The sequence below is a fragment of the Hevea brasiliensis genome, chromosome 10 (genome assembly GCF_030052815.1).
Source record: "Hevea brasiliensis isolate MT/VB/25A 57/8 chromosome 10, ASM3005281v1, whole genome shotgun sequence".
In the NCBI taxonomy this organism is placed as follows: domain Eukaryota; kingdom Viridiplantae; phylum Streptophyta; class Magnoliopsida; order Malpighiales; family Euphorbiaceae; genus Hevea; species Hevea brasiliensis.
Window position 1 is genome coordinate 28496270 of NC_079502.1, and position 22100 is coordinate 28518369.

The following is a 22100-nucleotide window of genomic DNA, read 5'->3' on the forward strand; positions in this document are numbered from 1 at the left end:
GGTAAGTAGATTTAACTTTGCATTAGTTAGAAGGGCTTGAATGGACATGTTGATCCTTTTGACTTAAAGGAGCATTTGATTTTTTTCACTAAATTTGGATCACCCAGATACAAAAGTAAATGAGACAACCTTAGTGAGTTACTGTTGCAGGTTAAGAACTATTTTATTAAAATTTAATTTAAGACTTGTATGAGAACTCTTTTCCGAACTCTTTAATATTTATTAAAATTTTGAGTTGAGATCGAATAAGAACTCTCCTCCGATCTCTATTAAATCATTAAAAATTTTGAGTTGAGACCGGATAAGGACTCTCTTCCGATCTCTATTAAATATTTATTAAAATTTTGATTTGAGACCGGATAAGAACTCTCCTCCGATCTCTATTAAGTATTTATTTAAAATTTTGATTTGAGACCGGATAAGAACTCTCCTCCGATCTCTATTAAGTATTTATTTAAAATTTTGATTTGAGACCAGATAAGAACTCTCCTCCGATCTCTATTAAGTATTTATTTAAAATTTTGATTTGAGACCGGATAAGAACTCTCCTCCGATCTCTATTTAATTAAAGTTTTGAGTTGAGAATCGGATAAGAACCCTCTTCCGATCTCTTTTTAAATTAACAGGAACCTTAATGGGATCTTTTCGATCTCCCAAATTTTAATTTCAGCTACATGTCATAAGGTCCTAAAGCTAAAGATTCTGACGTTCTAAGGTGTTTGGGGGGGGGGGGGGGGTAAGGCTTCTAATTGATATTTTGTGACTAACTAAAAAAGCTGGACTAAATTTTTCTGACCTCCCCTAAGGTCATTTTACCAGTATCTATGAATGTCCGATCTATTCTGTTTCGTTTACTTTGGCTTTATCCCACTTTATGGCATCTTGCCGAATTGTCGTTTACGTCAGCTTAACATTGTGGCTATTTTCCTGACATATTATTCAGGCTCTCTCTCTTAAAAGAGACCCATAAGTTGCAGTTATCTATATTTTACCCAACCACTTACACGCTACTAGGAACCAGAAAATTCGCATTCAGAAACGACGAAGGTTAATAAAACGATAGACTGATCACTAAAGAAATAAACTCGAGAGTAACATTCTTTAAGGTTCTTTGACACTAAATGAACTTGGAGAAAATCACATGCATAAAAAGGACAAAGAGAATGCGAAAAGTAAACTAAACACTTAACAAAACGGCAATATGAGCTCTTACCTGTAAGGAGCCAAATCTATTGAAATGACTACGGGGTGACAAATAGTAATAAGACAGCGGACTGATTAGCTTGAGGGCTGATGTTCTTTGTGAACTGAAGGATGCTTAGCTAAAATGCAATAAGATTAAGATAAAAACCGAGTGAAATGAAATTGAGCTTGGATAATGGGAATGAAGACAGATATGATAAAAGGCTGAGAGTGAGAGAGTGACCGGATAATGAACAAACTGAAAATGTAGAGTTCCAGTATTCAGAATCCTTTTTTAAGAAAACACTTCAGAAAACTAGTTTCAAAAGTCTTTCTAATCAAAACTTCAAATTAGCAGAGTAACAAACTGAATCGAGTTTCAGAGTTCTTCCGCTATAATAACTACCTCTCTTTTTTTTGCCCGTCCCCTGAACAGTTTTTCATGCAGGTATTTATAGGAATCGGGTGCTCCCCATGAAGGGTCAGGATTTATTTTGAGGGAGATGAAGGGTCTGGATTTCGAAGGACATGATCGGATGTTCAGGAATTAAAGAGAATCAAAATGAATGGCTGAGATCACTCTTCAGAATATTTGTCCTTTTCTTCTTTCAATCCGACGGTCCCAAATCTTCTCGTCCGGAACGATCTGAGGGCTAAGAGCGAAAGACGCTGGTATTGTTGTCTTCTCTCTTGATCCAAGGGTTCCGGGTTTGTCCTTACAAGTGAGATCAACGGTGGGGATTGGGATGTACAGGACTGTCATGACATACCCTGGCACCTGTCAGTATTGCGGGCGATTCTTAGGCGTGCGGTGGAGATCTCGTTTGCAACGCTTTAACTACCTCGGCTCTGATTCTGACGACGGTTATTTGGGATTTGTCTTATTCCTTTCGTCTTCCGATCCCTCTTCTTGACATGCTCCTATTCCGATCTCTCATGCTAATCTCCCGTCTTCCGATCTATTATTCCGATCTCTCCCTTTCTCTGGTCCGGTCTGGTCAAAGCATTAATTTCCCCTTGATTCCCGAGGCGTTCGCTTCGTTTTCTGCTCAGCAATAAATGCCCGTTTTCCCCCTATATATACCCCTGACGACGGAGACATTTCCTTCATCTGATTTTTCTCTTCCTTCTTTCTTTTCGATTCTATTGCTCGTGATCGTTAAGCCATGATCGTGGTTTTTGATCCTTCTCCGATGGGCTTCCTTATTCCTCGACTGAAGATTTACGACCCCGGTGATCGCATAACCTTGTCTGATGCTCCGCTGACCCTTGGCGGTTGCTTCCTCAAGCTCATTCGGCTTCTCTCCATATTGAGTGTTCTGACAGTGGTTTCCTCCCACATTGGGTGTTCCGATAGCAGATTAAGCTCCGATCGGCGACACCCTTGGGATCAGTTATAAACCTGGGACTCTTTAGATAGGATGTCCCGCCGGTCTCTAGAGATCGCCCAAATGATGTAATCCTTCAATGTAATCAGATCTCTAGGGATCGCCCAAATGATGTAGTTAGACCTTTATTGTAATCCGATCCCTAGAGATCGCCCAAATGATGTAATCCGATCTTTTGGAAATAAAAATCTTGTTTCCCCAATTATTGATTATTTTTCGATCTCTGATATATTTGTCCGATCTGATTCCTAACAAAACGACTCTTAACTAATCCTTCATTCAAGATATTCAACTTATTATGCCGATCTCCATTTAACCGATCTCTTTGGAATGTTCAAATATTTGAGAGAAGTGTCAGAATAGCTGGCGAGTCCCACCAATCGATGCGTTGCCTAGAGCCTCGTGAGCATTAAATGCTCGGACTAGTATAAATAGGGGTGGGGGGTTAGCCAGTTGTTCTCTCATTCCATTTTCAGTCCCCTGCTCACAACTTCGAAGTTCTCTCATTTTCTCAAGTTCTTCCGACGCCGATCAGACTCCGGTAAGGGCTTTGATCTCCTTTTTAGTTTAAGTTCTTTATTTCTTTTGAAAATGAGCGGTGCCGAAGGTCAAAGAGCAGCGAGTCCTCCCTCCATTCAGTTCTCGTGGTCGTCTGACGAAGAAGAAGTGGTCGGGCCAAACGTGCAAACAGAACCTCCTAGGGCCTCTGTTCCAGCTCGGGGGCGGGTCGGACCAACAAGGCATGTACCTTCTTCAGGGAGGGAGAATCTCCCTATGGACGAGCTGCCATCGATCTTACAAGAGTCCGATCTACAATCGTTTAGCCAGGAGTACAATATTCGCCCTGATTCGTACGAACTTATCCGGTGCCACGGTGATCACCGAGCCGATCACTTCTTTGAAGAAAATGACCTGGTAATGGTATACGAGGAACAGTTAAAGGCCGGTCTTCGGTTCCCTCTGGACGACTTCTTCAAGGAGGTCCTAAAACTTCACCGGGTATGCATTGCTCAAATTCACCCTAACTCGTGGCGGATCTTAGTAGCTTTCCGAGGTCTATGCCGATCTAAGGGAATCAGACCTACGGCTAAGGTGTTCGCCGAACTGCACAGGCTAACTCGCCGAAAGGACGATGATCACTGGTTCTTTCAGGCGAAGCCTCACTGCGGGCTCTTCACCGATCTGCCCTCCTCCCTTAAAAATTGGAAGAACCGCTTCTTCATTCTGAGGAGCAAAAATCCGACCTGCTTTGAGGACTTCCCTCGTAGCTGGTGGCACCAGGGGCCCTTGCTTCCGAAGCACGTTAACCTGAACCAGGAAGAAAGCTTAATAGTGATGGATCTGAAAAGTCAGGCTGCCACTCAAAAGTATTCCTGTTTAGACGCAGTGACCGCCGAGCTGCACCATTGGACCCTACAGCTGCTCATCGGCCAAGATCGCGAACTTCCGCTCTCTGACCTCGGCACTGGTATTTTCTAAATCTCAGATCTCAGGACCTTAGCGATCTCACTGACCTCTCCTTTGTGCAGGTATGGCGGGTGATGAGGGTTCTAGGAAGCGGAAGAAGGAAAGAGAGATCTCCCGGAAAGTAAAGGAGATGAAGCATTCGGAGATGCCTCGAACTCCCGGCCATGAACCAAGGGAGACGCAAGGAGGCCCGTCCCGACCCTCGGGGCCACCGATCACTGAAGCTGTCCTATCTCCTCCTCAACAAGAAGAGCCGGCTCCACCCCCTCCAGTTGCTCCAAGCACAGAAAGGGGTCCTTCTCAACCTTCTGTGAGATCCTCCTCTCGTGGCGCTCAAACGTTGATGGAGTCCCTGAAGAATAACCGGACTGTTCGGGAGAACCCCGGTTTTGCCAAAGTGTTGGGGTCTTCCATCTGCCTTCGGGAGGATCGGGAAAGGCTATCCCCGGACAGCCTTGACGATATCTTGACTCGCGCCATGAGCCTGAACGTGGAGTGCCTGGTGAACCAAACCATAGTTCGGGAAAAGGCTCATCGCCTGGGCAAGGAGATCGAGAAGAAGAATCAGGAAATGGCTTCCCTCCGATCCCAACTCGCATCCTCTCAGGATTACATATCTCAAGTTGAGGGGCGAGCGAAGTTCTATGAAGACAGAGTGGCCGAACAGAATCATGTTCTGGCTGAAAGGGATCGGGCTCTCAGGGAAGTCGAGGCGTTCCGGGCCAACGAAGCTTCTCAGGTCGCCCAACTTATCGAGGAGCTTAAGGCGAAAGACGAGGAAATGGTGACGGGGATAGCTGGTGCCTATGTGAATGCTCACAAGGACCTCTTGGCCGAACTCCAGAAGCGTTACCCGGAAGAGGACTTCTCTTGGATGGCCGACCTGGCTCCCGAAGGCGAGGAGGAAAGCGAAGAGGAGGCCGAGGGTGAGAGAGAAAATGATCCAAATGTAGATCAGGCTGGGGGTGATCCCCCAGCCGAATGACTTGTAAAAAATTTTGAAATGAAATGAAGTGGAATACCCTTTTTGTTCAATGAACGGTTATGATCGGAAAATTTCTAAATTATTAAGCACTTGATTGTATGAGTATGTTGAAATAACTGAAGATGATTATTAACCTAAGTGTGAGAGATCGGAAAACACAATGATCATGAGATCGATAGGGGAGAAATGCTAAACGGGACTTGATTAAAATTGGAAATTTGATTTGAACACCTAAGATCGAAATCTTCATTAAACCAGACCAAAACCTTAACTTTTAAACTTTTGAAAGGGAGATCGGCAATAAAACTGGTAAGAAAAGATCTAGTTCACTATGTTTATACTACAACAGGTCGGAGAGATCGGTGAGCGATTTAATAGACTGGTAAGGCTCTGACTGATGTGAGAACCTAGCATTGATTTAATTCCCTGTGGGGAGAGATCGGAAATGTGACTGTCTATCAAAGAGAGATCGGAAATGTGATTAACTGTCAAAAGGAGACTTAGCACTGAGGTCAGTTCCAAAGTTTTATTGATTTTGGGGATCGGCCAAAATATGGTGTCGACAGCTGCCCCTCTTTACATAATTTCTATTAAAGGGAAAATTTCCCGTGTAGGAATTATGTAAAGATTCAGACTCATATTTTGGACGATTAAGTGTTCGAAGTTAGGGAACTAAAGCATACCTAAACCAGTGACCTAGAGATAGGCAACAGAAATTTAAAAGACCTAGAAAATTAAAATCAACTTGGATCAAGGAACCAGAGGTCGGCAACAGAAAATGTAAATCGCTAGAAATTAAAATCGACTTAGATCAAGGAACCAGAGGTCGACAACAGGAAATGTAAATTGCAAGAAATTAAAATCGACTTAGATCAAGGAACCAGAGGTCGACAACAGGAAATGTAAATTGCAAGAAATTAAAATCAACTTAGATCAAGGAACCAGAGGTTGATAACAGGAAATTTAAATTGCAGGAAATTAAAATCAACTTAGATCAAGGAACCAGAGGTTGATAACGGGAAATTTAAATTGCAGGAAATTAAAATCAACTTAGATCAAGAAACCAGAGGTTAATAACAGGAAATTTAAATTGCAGGAAATTAAAATCAACTTAGATCAAGGAACCAGAGGTTGATAGCAGGAAATATAAATTGCATAAAATTAAAATCAACTTAGATCAAGGAACCAGAGGTTGATAACAGGAAACGTAAATTGCATAAAATTAAAATCAACTTAGATCAAGGAACCAGAGGTTGATAACAGAAAATGTAAATTGCATAAAATTAAAATCAACTTAGATCAAGGAACCAGAGGTTGATAACAGGAAATTTAAATTGCAGGAAATTAAAATCAACTTAGATCAAGGAACCAGAGGTTGATAACATGAAATTTAAATTGCAGGAAATTAAAATCAACTTAGATCAAGGAACCAGAGGTTGATAGCAGGAAATTTAAATTGCAGGAAATTAAAATCAACTTAGATCAAGGAACCAGAGGTCGATAACAGGAAATTTAAATTGCAGGAAATTAAAATCAACTTAGATCAAGGAACCAGAGGTTGATAACAGGATATTTAAATTGCAAGAAATTAAAATCAACTTAGATCAAGGAACCAGAGGTTGATAACAGGAAATTTAAATTGCAGAAAATTAAAATCAACTTAGATCAAGGAACCAGAGGTCGATAACAGGAAATTTAAATTGCAGGAAATTAAAATCAACTTAGATCAAGGAACCAGAGGTTGATAACAGGATATTTAAATTGCAAGAAATTAAAATCAACTTAGATCAAGGAACCAGAGGTTGATAACAGGAAATTTAAATTGCAGGAAATTAAAATCAACTTAGATCAAGGAACCAGAGGTTGATAACATGAAATTTAAATTGCAGGAAATTAAAATCAACTTAGATCAAGGAACCAGAGGTTGATAGCTGGAAATGTAAATTGCAAGAAATTAAAATCAACTTAGATCAAGGAACCAGAGGTTGATAACAGGAAATTTAAATTACAAGAAATTAAAATCAACTTAGATCAAGGAACCAGAGGTTGATAATAGGAAATTTAAATTGCAGGAAATTAAAATCAACTTAGATCAAGGAACCAGAGGTTGATAACAGGAAATTTAAATTGCAGGAAATTAAAATCAACTTAGATCAAGGAACCAGAGGTTGATAGCTGGAAATGTAAATTGCAGGAAATTAAAATCAACTTAGATCAAGGAACCAGAGGTTGATAACAGGAAATTTAAATTGCAGGAAATTAAAATCAACTTAGATCAAAGAACTAGAGGTTGATAACAAGAAATTTAAATTGCGGGTAATTAAAATCAACTTAGATCAAGGAACCAGAGGTTGATAACAGGAAATTTAAATTGCAGGAAATTAAAATCAACTTAGATCAAGGAACCAGAGGTTGATAAAAAGAAATTTAAATTGCGGGAAATTAAAATCAACTTAGATCAAGGAACCAGAGGTTGATAACAGGAAATTTAAATTGCAGGAAATTAAAATCAACTTAGATCAAGGAACCAGAGGTTGATAACAGGAAATTTAAATCACACTTAGAAAGCAAGCCTAATCCGGACGCAAGAAGTTCTTCCCCAATGAAGTGTACTTAACAGAATCCCAAAGGCCAATGATGAATGGAGGACGAGTTGCAAGACTTGACCTATGGCCTCGTTTTTTCAAATGCCCCATTTCTGTTTTTCAGACTTTCTCCCGAAAAGCACCCTCGCGGGTTTTTACTTGCCCTTCGTCTATATGACTAGAAGTGCCCTTCCGGGTTTTCACCTCTAGTTTTTTTTGTTTTTGTTTTTTTTGTTTTTTTTTTTTTTTTGCCTGCAAATCTCATAGTAAAGTACGTGAGGTTATCAATTGTCAAATCTTAATCTTATGGCAAAAATTTTAACTGATTTAAATAGCACATTAAATAACGAGATTGCAGAAAGATAAATATAAGGAAAAAATATAAGGGAAAGATAGAAGCATAGGGAATGAAGTGCGATTTTATTATGGTTTAATATAAACAAAGAAGAAGTTTCAAAGAATAAGGGTACAAGGATAGATCTCACATATTCTTTGTGGCTGATTTTGAAATCCCTTAAATGCCATTATTTCAAGTTCTCTGAAGCATCATGCCGTGACAGTTTCCTCTTCATCCTGGTTTCATGCCCCCCATTCCTTGTTTCTCCCTTTTGGTTCTTGGGATGCCCTTTCAGGTTTTCACCCCTAGATTTTTTTTTTTTTTTTTGCTAACTTACTTTTTCAAGACGCCCTTTCGGGTTTTCATCCTTCACTCGTTTTACAGAAAGCGCCCCTTCGGGGTTTTCGCCTTCTTTCACACATTTTGCTAGGAGCGCCCTTTCAGGTTTTCACTCCTACTCCTTTTTTTTTTTTTTTTAGGCATAGTATTTCTTGATGGTGTCGGCATTCACAGGTCTCGGAAACTCTTCACCGTCCATGTGGGTCAAGATCAAGGCTCCTCCAGAAAATGCCTTTTTAACCACATAGGGTCCCTCGTAGGTTGGTGACCATTTGCCTCGGGGATCATTTTGATTCGGCAGTACTTTCTTCAGAACTAAGTCCCCGGGTTGGAATTCGCGTGGGCGAACGCTTTTGTCAAATGCCTTAGCCATTCTCCTCTAGTATAACTGCCCATGACATGCCGCTGTTAATCTTTTCTCATCCAACAAGTTTAACTGATCCAACCTCGATCGGATCCATTCCAACTCATCAATCCTTGATTCCTTCAGAATCCTTAGGGAAGGAATTTCAACTTCAATAGGTGATACCGCTTCCATCCCAAAAACCAGTGAGTATGGAGTTGCCCCGGTTGAGGTTCTTACAGAAGTCCGGTATGCGTGGAGAGCGTAGGGAAGCATATCATGCCAATCCCTATACGTGACCGTCATTTTCCGGATTATCCTTTTGAGGTTTTTGTTTGCAGCTTCCACCGCTCCATTCATCTGGGGACGGTATGGGGAGGAATTGAGGTGTCGGATTTTGTATTGATCACACAATTTCTGGATCTTCGGGCCATTCAGATTCTTGGCTTTGTCAGTGACGATTTTATTGGGGAGACCATGCCGGCAGATGATATTATTTCTGAGGAATTTGAGGAACGTGTTCTGCGTGATATGGGCGTATGACGTGGCTTCGACCCACTTAGAAAAATAGTCGATTGCTACTAGGATAAATCTGTGCCCATTGGATGCCTTAGGGTTGATGGGACCAATCACATCGATGCCCCACATTGCGAAAGGCCATGGCGAGGCGAGGTTGAACAATTTGTGAGGCGGAACATTTATTGGATCTGTGTAGATCTGACACTTATGGCATTTCCGGAAATATTCGATGCAGTCCTTTTCCATTGTAGTCCAAAAATATCCCCGTCGCATGATTTGCTTAGCCATCATGTGCCCATTGGCATGGGTTGCACAATTTCCCTCATGAGTCTCAAAAAGGATTTTCTTCGCCTCCTTTGCATCCACACATCTCAGTAATTCGCCGTTGGAGCTCCTCTTGTATAGGGTTTCTCCACTGGGGAAGTATCCCAATGCTAATCTTCGAATCATCTTCTTTTCATTCTTGCTTGCCCCCAAAGGGAATTCTCTGGTTCTACAGTAAACCAGGATGTCATGATACCAAGGCTTTCTATCGGGCTCTTTTTCAATCATGAAGCAATATGCTGGCTCACTTCTTGCTTTAATCTTCAATGTCTGAGCCATCTGACCGTCTTCGATTTGAGCCATAACAGCTAGAGTAGCTAAGGCATCAGCAAATTGATTCTTGTCCCTACTAAGGTGAGTGAAAGAGATTTCTTCGAATTTCTTGATCAGCTCCAATAGGTACTTCTGATACGGGATTAGCTTGGGATCCTTGGTTTGCCATTCTCCCTTGACTTGATAAATAATTAGGGCTGAGTCTCCGTATACCTCCAGCTTCCTGATTTTCATTTCGATGGTGGCGTGTAGACCCATCACGCAAGCTTCGTATTCCGCGATGTGGTTGGTGCAGTCAAATCTCAATTTAATGGCTATCGGAAAGTGTTTTCCCTCTGGGGATATCAATACAGCCCCAATTCCATTCCCGGACAAATTGACAGCTCCGTCGAAATACATTTCCCATACATTGGCTGGCCCCTCCTCTTCGCAGTCCACTTCATTAATATGCTCATCAGGAAACTCAAAATCCAGAGCTTCATAATCCTGGACAGGGTTTTCTGCTAGGAGGTCAGCAATCACACTACCTTTCACCGCTTTCCGGGTCATATAGACTATGTCATATTGGGAGAGTATAACCTGCCACTTGGCTATCCTTCCTGGCACGAATGGGCTTTCGAATACATATTTGATAGGATCCATCCTGGAGATGAGCCATGTCTTGTGATTCAACATATAGTGCTTGAGGCGATTTGCTGTCCAGGCTAGCGCGCAGCAAGTCTTTTCTAAGAAAGAGTACCTCGACTCACAATCATTGAACTTCTTACTCAGGTAATAAATAGCCCTCTCCTTTCGCCCGGTATCATCATGTTGTCCCAACACACATCCCATCGAGTTCCGCTCGACTGCCATATACAGGATAAGAGGCCTTCCTGCCACGGGTGGGACCAATACTGGTGGTCTTGACAAGTATTGCTTGATCTTCTCAAAAGCCTCTTGGCAAACTGAATCCCATTGGGTGGAGTTGTTCTTCCGGAGTAGCCTGAAAATTGGCTCAGCTTTGGCAGTGAGATTGGAAATAAATCTTGAAATGTAGTTCAACTTTCCCAGAAAACTGCGCACCTCCCTTTCTGTTCTTGGGGATGGCATCTCTTGAATAGCTCGAACCTTGTCTGGATCAACCTCTATTCCCCTCTCGCTTACTATGAATCCCAACAACTTTCCTGATCTAGCTCCAAATATGCATTTGGCAGGGTTCAGTTTCAACTGGTATTTCCTGAGTCTCTCGAATACTTTCCTTAGTACCTGCACATGAGTTTCTTCTCCCCGGGATTTGATGATCATATCATCCACATATACTTCCACCTCTTTATGCATCATATCGTGGAATAATGTGACCATTGCACGCAGGTAGGTAGCACCAGCATTCTTCAACCCAAAAGGCATGACCCGATAGCAAAATACTCCCCATTGAGTGATGAAAGCAGTTTTATCCTTATCTTCCTCGTCCATCGGGATTTGATTATACCCTGATGCCCCATCAATACATGAACACCTGCCCAATCCCGCAGCATTGTGAACTAACACATCAATGTGAGGGAGAGGGAAATCGTCTTTCAAGCTCGCTTTATTGAGATCCACATGTCGGCGACACCCGAACTCTCCCGTCCTTCTTCATTACCGGGACCACATTAGCTATCCATTGGGGATATTTGACCACTTCTAGGAACCCCGCGTCATACTGTTTCTTGACTTCATCCCGAACTTTGAGCAGTGTGTCGGGATTCATTCTCCTTAACTTCTGCTTTACCGGGACTGTCCCTGGAATTAGGGGAATTTTGTGCGTCACTATCTGGGGGTCCAAACCCACCATATCATCATAGCTCCAGGAAAATACGTCGAGGAATTCTTTAAGCAGACTGATCATATCTCCCAATTCTTCACTCTCCACTACCTTGAGTTCCCTTTTTACTTCTTCTGTGCCTAAATTTATGGTGCGCATTCCGTCTCCACAAGGCACGAGGGAGGGCTCATCCTTTTCACTGTCTTCTTGTGTAGGGTCTTCCTCAGAATCATTTGAAGTAATGGCAGTTATGGGGATTTCAAAATTAACCAGAGGAATTTCTGAGTCTATTGGATTATTAGGTGTTAATTGATGAATGGTCCTGAATGAATAAAAAATATATTATAAGGATGGAATTCAAAAGAGAGAATTGGATTTAAAATGCGCTATTAATTCATTAACGTTTGTGCCATAAGAAAAAGGTCCATTTACAGTATTACACTTGTCACCATGGACAAAATGATCAAGTGTGGATAACCAAAGGTACTTTACTCGAAATTGAGTACAGGGACGTCCTCGGTTGTCCAGTTGTTCAGCTCTTGCCCCTCAGTCATTGGCGAGACTAGGGCCTCAGTTGGATGACATCTATGGATGGATCATCGGGTGATTCTTCTGTGTTTGCCGGATGCTGAATGACCGGTTTAGTGAAGATCTCCGTGATTCTCGGGACTACCCTTCCTTTGCCCATTTTCTGATCGAACCTCTGATCCCGAAGTATTTTCCTCATCCAGAATCGCCCATCCATGAGGGCATCCTCCTCATATCCCAAACCACATCGGCCTACCTTCTGAATAGCCGGTATGGGTTCCACAATTCCTTGCAAGGCAGTGCCTAGGCCTTTTCCCTCCTGATATCCATTCCTTGACATTACTTTGGCCACCATAGCCATAGCCCCTTCATTTCTGGTTTCTTGTAACTCAAGGGCCTGGAAAGAACTTTCCAACGACTCCTCGGCCGCTTCCACGTAAGGAAGTGATTGTGGCTTGGTGACTAATAAGGCTTCTTCTCCTCTCACCGTGATGATTCTGCCATCCATGATGTATTTTATTCTGCAGTGCGAGTTGAGGAACGGCGTTGGCAGAATGGATCCAAGGCCTCCCCAACAACATAGTGTAGGCCGGCTCTATATTCATCACCTGGAATGTGACGCTGAAAGTGCATGCGCCAATCTGAAGTGGCAAGTCAATATCTCCCAACACTTCTCTCCTGGTACCGTCAAAGGCTCTTACCACCATAGCACTTTGACGTATATCCGATTGGTCAACTGGCAACCTAGCTAAGGTAGCACTAGGGAGTACGTTGAGAGCTGACCCGTTATCAATAAGTACCTTGGCTACTATACATCCTTTACACTTCACCGTTACATGTAGAGCCTTAGTGTGCCTTAAACCTGCAGCTCGTCCTCCGAGAAAGTAACAAAGCTGGATGCCTGGATTTGTCTCACTATCTTCCCAAACTGCCCCGGAGTGATGTCGGGGCTCACAAAGGCCTGATCCAGAACTCTCTGCAGGGCTTGACGGTGCACTTCCGAGCTCAGGATCAGTGACAGCAGTGAAATCCATGCAGGCGTCTTCCTTAACTGTTCCACCACATCATACTCACTTTGTTTCATTATTTGAAGCAACAACTCCTCTTCTTTATGCATTGTAAGCTCTGCTTCCTCTGTCTTCTCTACATCTTCTCCTGCATTCTTCGATGACTCTCCCACCTTTACTTTCCCTTTTCTCTTTTCTTTTTCTTCGTTACTGTAACACCTCCCACTACGAGTTATGAACTCGACCTCTTGCTCAAGGGAGGAGGGCTTTGTGGCAGTGACGGGTTGGGGATCGATTTGGGGAGTAGCACTGGTGGTAGGTCCAGCATAAGTCATCTGAAAGTGTGTGTGAGGAGTAAAACATGGCTTAGGACGTGCCGGAGGTGAAGCAAGGCTAGGAGTCGGTATACTGCTCGACGCCCCTTGAGTGAAGACTTGGAAATTATAGTTCCAAGGTATGGCATGGGTGTTGGTAACAGGGAGCTGAGGAGGAGTTCGGATAACAGTTACTGGTGGTGAAGCTACTGGTGGAGAGAAGGTGATTATGGGTTTGGAGGTAGAAGCATTCTGATTGTATCTAGTCGTGTTTATCCCCATACATCTTTGACCTGCTTTGGCATCTCAGAACCTTGAGAGACAATAAGTTCCGAACTTCTTGCCTGAATCCCTCACAGCCCTGCAGCTCGTGATCAGCTGCCTCTCCATGATAAGGACACCCCGTATTCTCTTCCAATCCCGCTACCTGAGGGTAGAGGTAGCCTTCCCTTGTTGCTAGAGCAAAAATTTCCTTAAAGTAAGGAACCAGCTTGTCTACTTCCAGTGTTGATCCTCCTTCATCAGACTCTATCATATTTATACCACCTCCCGCATTATGGTTAGGCAATGGGTTCGAGGTAACATTGGGGAAGGAACCATTTCCCTCAATCTTCAACCACCTGTTTCTAATTAAAGCGTGCACTCTTCCTCTGAGTGCCCCGCAGTTATCGGTTGAGTGCCCTTGTGCCCCTCCATGGTATTCACAACGGGCAGTAGCATCATACCACCTGGGGTATGGGGGCTAAATTGGATCTAGGGGAACTGGTACGATTTGGTTTATACCGACAAGGTATCGGTATATTTCACTGAGTGGGAGGGGGAGAGGTGGATCAGGGTTTCGTGGGGGTCTTGGGTTGCTTAGTGGTGGTCTTGATTGAGGAAGAGATGGTCTTGGTTGGTAATTTGTAGGCGGGGGATATTGTGGGTGGGGGTGTGGATAATTAGGGAAAGGAGATGGAATATTGGTGACTGTTTGGCCATGAGGGGGAGGATATGGCCGGTAGTTATTTTGGGGAAGTGGGGAGTAATTATTCTGACGGGTGACAGAATGCACATCACCCTCCTTTTTCTTGCCAAAGCCGGCAGTCTTCTTTGCAGGGTTCTCAGCTGACTCCTGCAGTCGTCCCATTCTTAAGTTGGCCTCAATTCTCTCACCCGCCTGGATGATGTCAGAGAAGCTGTTGGAAATGTTTCCAATCATCAAGTTGAAGTAGGGAGCCTTCAAAGTCTCGATAAACAGTGAACATAGTTCATTGTCGGTCACCGGAGGGTATACTTCCGCCGCCTTTTCTCTCCATCTCTGGGCATACTGCTTGAAACCTTCCCGGTCTTTCTGTGCCAAGTTCTGGAGGTCCCTCCTTGTGGGTGCTGCATCACAATTGAATTTATATTGCTTCAAGAAGGTATCAGCTAAATCCTTCCAGGAGTGCAGCTTGCTCCTGTCCAATTGTATGCACTATCTTAGTGTAACACCCTCCCGGTAACTACTCCGTACATCCTACTGTTCCGGTGACCGGTGTCGGTCCGGACAGCTGGAATGTCCGGAAAAATATTAAAATTAAAGTCAGGAACCAAAATTAACTCAAATATTAATAAGAAAAATTTAGTAAAAATTTTAGAAATAAAATACAACCAAGTTAAACGAGCCGGTGCCCTAGCGATGGGTAACCAGAGGGAAGTTGTGGTTCTCGCAACGAGGAGCCCTAGACCCGGGGGAAAAATTATAAAATAATTTTTGGGACTCCAGAGAAGGGTCATTGAGGTCCCTATGGCATTAGAATGCCAAGAAAATACCTAGAAAAATTTTTCAATCAGTCTGACCAATTTTGACCCGTTAAGCCAAACGGAGGACATTTTGGTCATTTCGCCTTCAGAGGTGATTTTTGGCCGACTTGCCCAGTTGAGTAAATAATTAATATGACATAAAATATGAAGAAATATTACTAGAAATTAAATTGAAAATGAGTAGTGGAGGAAAGAAAAGAAATTGAGGAAAAAGGCTATTTATGACATCATGGTGATGTCATTTATAATTACCAACCAATCACAATTTAGCCATCCTTTGACTAACTAAATAAAAGACTAAATGAAGACTAAATTCATCAAAGATCCAGCAACCATCTCCTTCCCCAAAACCAGCCAAAAACGTAGAGAGAGAAAAGAGAGGGTTTCCACCATAGTTCAAGCTTCCAAGCTTTGAAACCTTGCTTATCTTGCACCAAAAACCCTAGATCCCTTCAATAAAAATTACCCCCACACCTTGTTGGAGTGTTTGGCAGCCAAGAAAAGCCAAGAAAGTGAAGGAATTGCTTGGGAAAAATCTGCCCTAATCAAGGTTAGTGCATTAGATACTTAAAACTCATTTTTTCATGATTTGCAACTTGAATTGAGTAAGAATTGTAATTAAAATGAACAAGAATTTTGTGTACACATACTATGAATTTTTGGCAGCCCTTGTGAAGGAATTATTTTGATTGTTTTGATGTACTTAAAGTGGGCTATAGATCAAGTTTAAACCATGTGTGTATGTGATTATTGAAGGAGCTAATAATTAAGATGTTGTGAAAACCTATAATGGAACTAGGGTTTTGAAGAGTGAAAAATTGGCTTGGCTTGGGAAATTGTTAGAACACATTTTAATGGTCAATTAGTGACCATTTTAGGTAAGTTGACCATAATTAGAACTAAAAAATAGTATGGTAAAGTGAAGGTGAAATCTGCCCTAGGACAGCAGCAACGGACTGAGATTTTAGTCCAATTACATAGCCATAACTTTGGCTGTGTTTGTCCAATTGGTGTTTGGCCAATTGGACATGAAACTAGGCCTATAATGGCACATTTTTGCTGAAGAAACCATGCCCAAAAGACCAAAGCAAGAGGACCAAAACTTGGCCCCAATCCGGACACCCTGCAACTGATTCTGCAGAATTGACCAAATGAACAGTAACTGTTCATTTGGCCATAACTCACTGTAGATATGGTCAATTGACCTGAAGTTTTTACAGCAACAAGTTAAGACATAGAAAAAAAACTTTCATGAAGAAACCTACCCCAAATTATGGCCAGAAACTAACCCAAATGGCAGTGGCAGTCACTGTTCATGTTACTGTAGATATGGTAATTTCTGCAGATTGGCAATCCGGCCAGCTTGGGTTTTTGAACCATATCTGGAGCTACAAAACTCCAAATGGAGTGATTCAAAAAAGGAAATTCAACTAGACAAAATAAGGAACAACTTTTATGTTTTACATTTCTTCAAATTCCCACAGTAACAGTGTCCAATGGAACAGTGAAATTGACTCACCAAAACTGAAAATTTTTTTTGTGTTGGGTTACACTTTGAAATGGTATTAACACTTAATACCAACAAGTTTTAAACACCAAATGTGGTATGTTGGGAGTGCCAAAGTCAATGAACATATTTTCTATCCAAAAGTCAACATTTTTGTTGACCAATGAGGTGAATAGTAACACCAAAACATGAAATTTACAAATTGAAGAATTTAAAAGTTTCAAATGCCCTAGTATACCTAACAAGATTGGTTTGGATAGTTTGGCATGCCAATAGGGTTCAGTTAGCAGTACTGCACATGGCAAAAATGCCATTCTGTGATTTCATGGCTTTTAGCCATTCTGACTTTGTATTGAGACTTGGCCTTGTGCCTGAGATTATTTACAGCTTGGTAGCTGTTCTATTGCACACCGGGTGATGCATATGCGACCGATGGTGTGACAGCCCGAGGTATTAGATACCCAGTGCCAGTTTACCCGTTATCCATCCGATGCGTCTAGTGTAGGTTACTTGGGGCAACCAAATGAATAAAGGTGAACAAAGTTAATGAAATAATGAATATACCAATACCAAACAAAGAAAGCCTACACATTCTATACACATTTATTTTCTTGCTATTTTCTTTTATTATATTATTGCACCACTAAGCATTATTGCTTAGCGCGTTGCTTTGCCACGCGTAGGCTGGAGATCTGATCGTGAGCCCAGTAGACCACATCGGGTGAGTATTCTGCGATTCTGCTGTGTGTCCTCGTCACCTCGTCACCTGCAGTGCATTGGTAGGGCACTAGGTGTCATTTTGTCATTTTGTAATTAAATTTTTATTTTCTCATATGTATTTGGGATTATGTAATGTATTTTGAGGTTCATGTAAATAATAAAGATTTATGGTTATGTATGGATGTAATTTGAGCTTTTAATTGTTATTTATATATATGAGAACCCTGAGAAATGAATGTTTGAGAAATGAAAAGGCTATTGAGAACTGAAATTGAGAAATATTGTTGAGTTTTTGATATTGAGACTCTGTTGATGAATTGAAGTTGGGTTTGTTTGAAAATTATTTGGAAGTGTTTTCGCAGGTTCCGAAGAACGGTTTTCTCCATTTTTAGCCGGTACTCCGCCGGATATTCTTTAAAATTTTCGGAACCTTAAATGAATAATACTTTTGATAAATGGCTTAAATAAATTGTATTTCATAAATTATATGCAAAAGCAGGATATAAATTAATTGAGGAATATTAGAGTGTGCCGGTACACCGTGTGGCATTACTTACTCGGGTATACTGTACACGGGTAAGGGGTGTCACATTTAGTGGTATCAGAGCACGGTTTAGGCGTTTCTGGGCCTAGATTGAGTCCATACCATGCATTGCATTTGTAAGAGTCGAGGTGACACTAACGCAGATCTGTTTATCTTTCTTATTTTGAATAGGATATGGACCCTTCATCTCAGAGAGCCGTTGAGGAGGAAGTGGAGAGTCATGCTCCACTGCGGCGTGAGGCCCGGGGGCATGAGAGAATCTGCTCCGCCAGCTCAAGCAGAGCCTGCTCAGCCTCCACAGGCCATGTTCCAACAAATGGCCGACTTCTTTAGACAAATGGCCGGAGTAATGCCAGCACCACCACCACCACCACCAGCTCCACAGCAGAAATCACACCTAGAAAGGCTAAGGAAGTTTGGAGCTGTGGACTTCTATGGAAAGAGAGAAGATGACTCATTGCGGTAGAAAATTGGTTGAGCAGGCAGGCAGAGTCTTAAAACAACTCCACTGCACTCCAGAGCAAAACCTGGAAGCTGCCATATCCTTGCTGCAAGACGATGCATATGAGTGGTGGGACACTGTGTCCAGTGAAGTGCAGCCAGAAGCTATAACTTGGGACTTCTTTCTCTTCGAATTCAAGAAGAAATATGTGGGTACTGTATACCTGGAAGAGAGAAGAAGAGAGTTTATTAACCTGAGGCAGAGACAGTTGTCAGTGGCTGAATATGAGAAGGAGTTTGTTCGATTAAGCCGCTATGGAAGGGAGATAGTCCCAAATGAAGCTGAAAGGTGCAAGAGATTCGAAGAGGGACTGAATGACAATATCAAGATCCAGCTCACTGCCTTGGGAATCACAGAATTTAGCAAGCTAGTGGAAGCAGCAATAAGGGTTGAAAAAGTGAGAATCAGTGAGCAGACCAGAAGGGAGAGACAGCAGAAGAGGGGACCGGGTCAGTCTAGCTCAGCTCCTGCATTTGGGAAGAAGTTCAAGGGTCCTCCTGCACAGAGTTCAGCTCAACTACAAGGCCAAGGTCAGTCTCAGGGGCCCAGGCCACAGTTCACCCCTAGGAGAGGTCAGTCCACACCATCAGTGGGCAGCTCTCCAGGGATGGGGTTCAGGGGACCAGCCCCAACATCTTCTGCATGTCCACACTGCCTTAAATGGCACAAGGGGGAGTGTTGGAGAGTAACTGGTGCCTGTTTGAGATGTGGGTCGACAGAACATCAACTGAAGAACTGCCCACGCAGAACTACTACAGCTGCTCCGACACAAGCAGACAGACCTGCTCCTGCACCACCAAGGGGTAGAAGGTCTGGTAAATCCGAAGCTGTGGGACCATCTCAGAGGCCAAGATCTCGAGCCGGCAGAGAGGCCGGATAATGACCACCTGCGAGAAATTATGCCACGAGCTCGGGAGGAGCAAGATGCCCGGATGTCATCGAGTGCGTTCTCCCTCTACATTACTCATGTTCATGCATTGGTGGATCCTCGATACACTCTTTCCTACATTTGCATAAACTTACCCTTAGAATGGTTGATATTGGTAGGGGAGAGTGACCAAGACATTCTGGTCACTAATCCATTGGGCCACAGTGTGGTAGTGAACAAAGTATACAAGGGTTGCCCATTAAGGATTCAGGGGTATGAATTCTTGGCAGATTTGATTGAGTTGCCCTTCCACGAGTTTGACGTGATTTTGGGAATGGACTGGTTGTCACGTCATCAGGCAATAGTTGATTGCAAATTGAAGAGGATTTCTCTGCAAACTTCAGAGGGTAATGAGATCATCATTTGTGGGGAAGGAATGATTTTTACGTCTAATGTCATCTCACCACGATTGCAAGAAGAATGATGAGAAAAGGCTGTGAAGCCTACCTAGCACATGTGGTGGATACTAGGCAGGCTAAGCCAAACCTGAGTGACATACCCACAGTAAGAGACTTCCCAGAGGTATTTCCTGAAGAGTTGCCTGGTTTGCCACCAGAAAGGGAAGTCAAATTTGCTATTGAGACACTGTCGGGTACAACACCCATTTCCATTGCTCCTTATAGGATGGCACCCACTGAATTGAGGGAGTTGAAAACTCAGTTGCAAGAGTTGCTTGATAAGGGGTTCATACGCCCCAGTGTGTCACCATGAGGAGCTCCAGTGCTGTTTGTGAAAAAGAAGGATGGGACTTTGAGGCTATGCATCGATTACCGGCAGTTGAATAAAGTGACTGTGAAGAATAAATATCCGTTGCCAAGAATTGATGATCTGTTTGATCAGTTGAAGGGAGCAGGAGTGTTTTCCAAGATTGATCTCAGATCAGGGTATCATCAGTTGAGGGTGAAGGATGTAGATGTGCCCAAGACTGCATTCAGGACCCGATACGGGCATTATGAGTTTCTGGTGATGCCCTTTGGCTTAACAAATGCACCAGCGGCATTCATGGACCTTATGAACCGTATCTTCCATCCATACCTAGATCGGTTCGTAGTGGTCTTTATTGATGATATTTTGGTGTATTCCAAGACCAGGGAAGAACATGATGAGCATTTGAGGATTGTTTTGCAAACCCTGAAGGAAAAGAAGCTGTATGCTAAGTTGTCCAAGTGTGACTTTTGGCTGAATGAGATAGCATTCCTTGGACACATAGTGTCAGCTGATGGGATTAGGGTGGATCCCAAGAAAATAGAAGCAGTGATGGAATGGAAGCCTCCCAGGAATACAACTGAGGTCAGAAGCTTCTTGGGGCTAGCTGGGTATTACAGAAGATTTGTAAAGGGATTTTCCTTAATAGCTGCTCCAATGACCAAGTTGTTACACAAAAATGTCAGATTTGATTGGAATGACAAGTGTCAGACCAGTTTTGAGAAATTGAAGGCTATGTTGATAGAGGCACGGTGTTACACGCCGGTGTCCGGAAAGGACTTTGTGGTCTATAGTGATGCCTCACGTAATGGGTTAGGGTGTGTATTGATGCAAGAGGGGAAAGTGATCGCTTATGCTTCCAGACAGCTAAGGCCACATGATCTAGAGCTCGCAGTAATTATCTTCGCACTGAAGATATGGAGGCATTACTTGTATGGGGAAAAGTGTTACATTTACATGGACCACAAAAGTCTGAAATACTTGCCAACCCAGAAGGAGCTCAACCTTAGACAGAGGCGATGGATTGAATTCTTGAAGGACTATGATTGTGTAATTGACTACCATCCTGGGAAGGCAAATGTAGTTGCTGATGCTTTGAGCAGAAAATCCATCACAGCTTTGAGATCATTGAATGCCCGTCTATCTTTGATTCGAGATGGAGCTATTTTGGCTGAGTTGCAAGTGAGGCCAAACCTACTACAGCAGATTTTAGATGGGCAAAAAGTAGATGAAAAGTTACTGGCCATTATGAGCAAAATCCCAGAAGGAAAAGCAACTGACTATGAGGTAAAAGCAGATGGGTGTCTGTACTACAAAGGAAGACTGTGTGTACCAGATGATGGGGAATTGAAGACCAGTATTCTAAAAGAGGCACACACCAGTGTATATGCTATGCACCCAGGAAGTACAAAGATGTATCATGATCTGAAGCTTCAGTATTGGTGGCCTGGTATGAAGAGGGATATAGCTGATTATGTGACTAAATGCTTGACACGTCAGCAAGTCAAGGTAGAACATCAAGTTCCATCAGGTTTGCTACAGCCTATACGCATACCTGAATGGAAATGGGATCGGGTCACCATGGATTTTGTAAGTGGTCTACCTCTCACTCGGAAGAAACATGATGCAGCATGGGTGATAGTTGATAGATTGACGAAGTCAGCACACTTTCTGCCAGTTAGGACTGACTACTCATTAGAGAAGTTAGCAGAATTGTATATCAGTGAGATAGTTAGACTGCATGGAATTCCACTTTCCATCATATCTGATCGAGACCCAAGGTTCACATCGAGATTTTGGAAGAAGTTGCATGAGTCCTTGGGTACACAACTCCACTTCAACACAGCTTTCCATCCTCAGACGGATGGGCAATCAGAAAGAGTAATCCAGGTAAACAATTGAACCAATTGAATTAATACAAATATTGAACTAAAATGATAACAATAACATGAAATATATGTCAGGTCCTTGAGGATATGCTGAGGAGTTGTGTCATTGAGTTTGAGGGAAGTTGGGATAGATACCTCCCACTGGC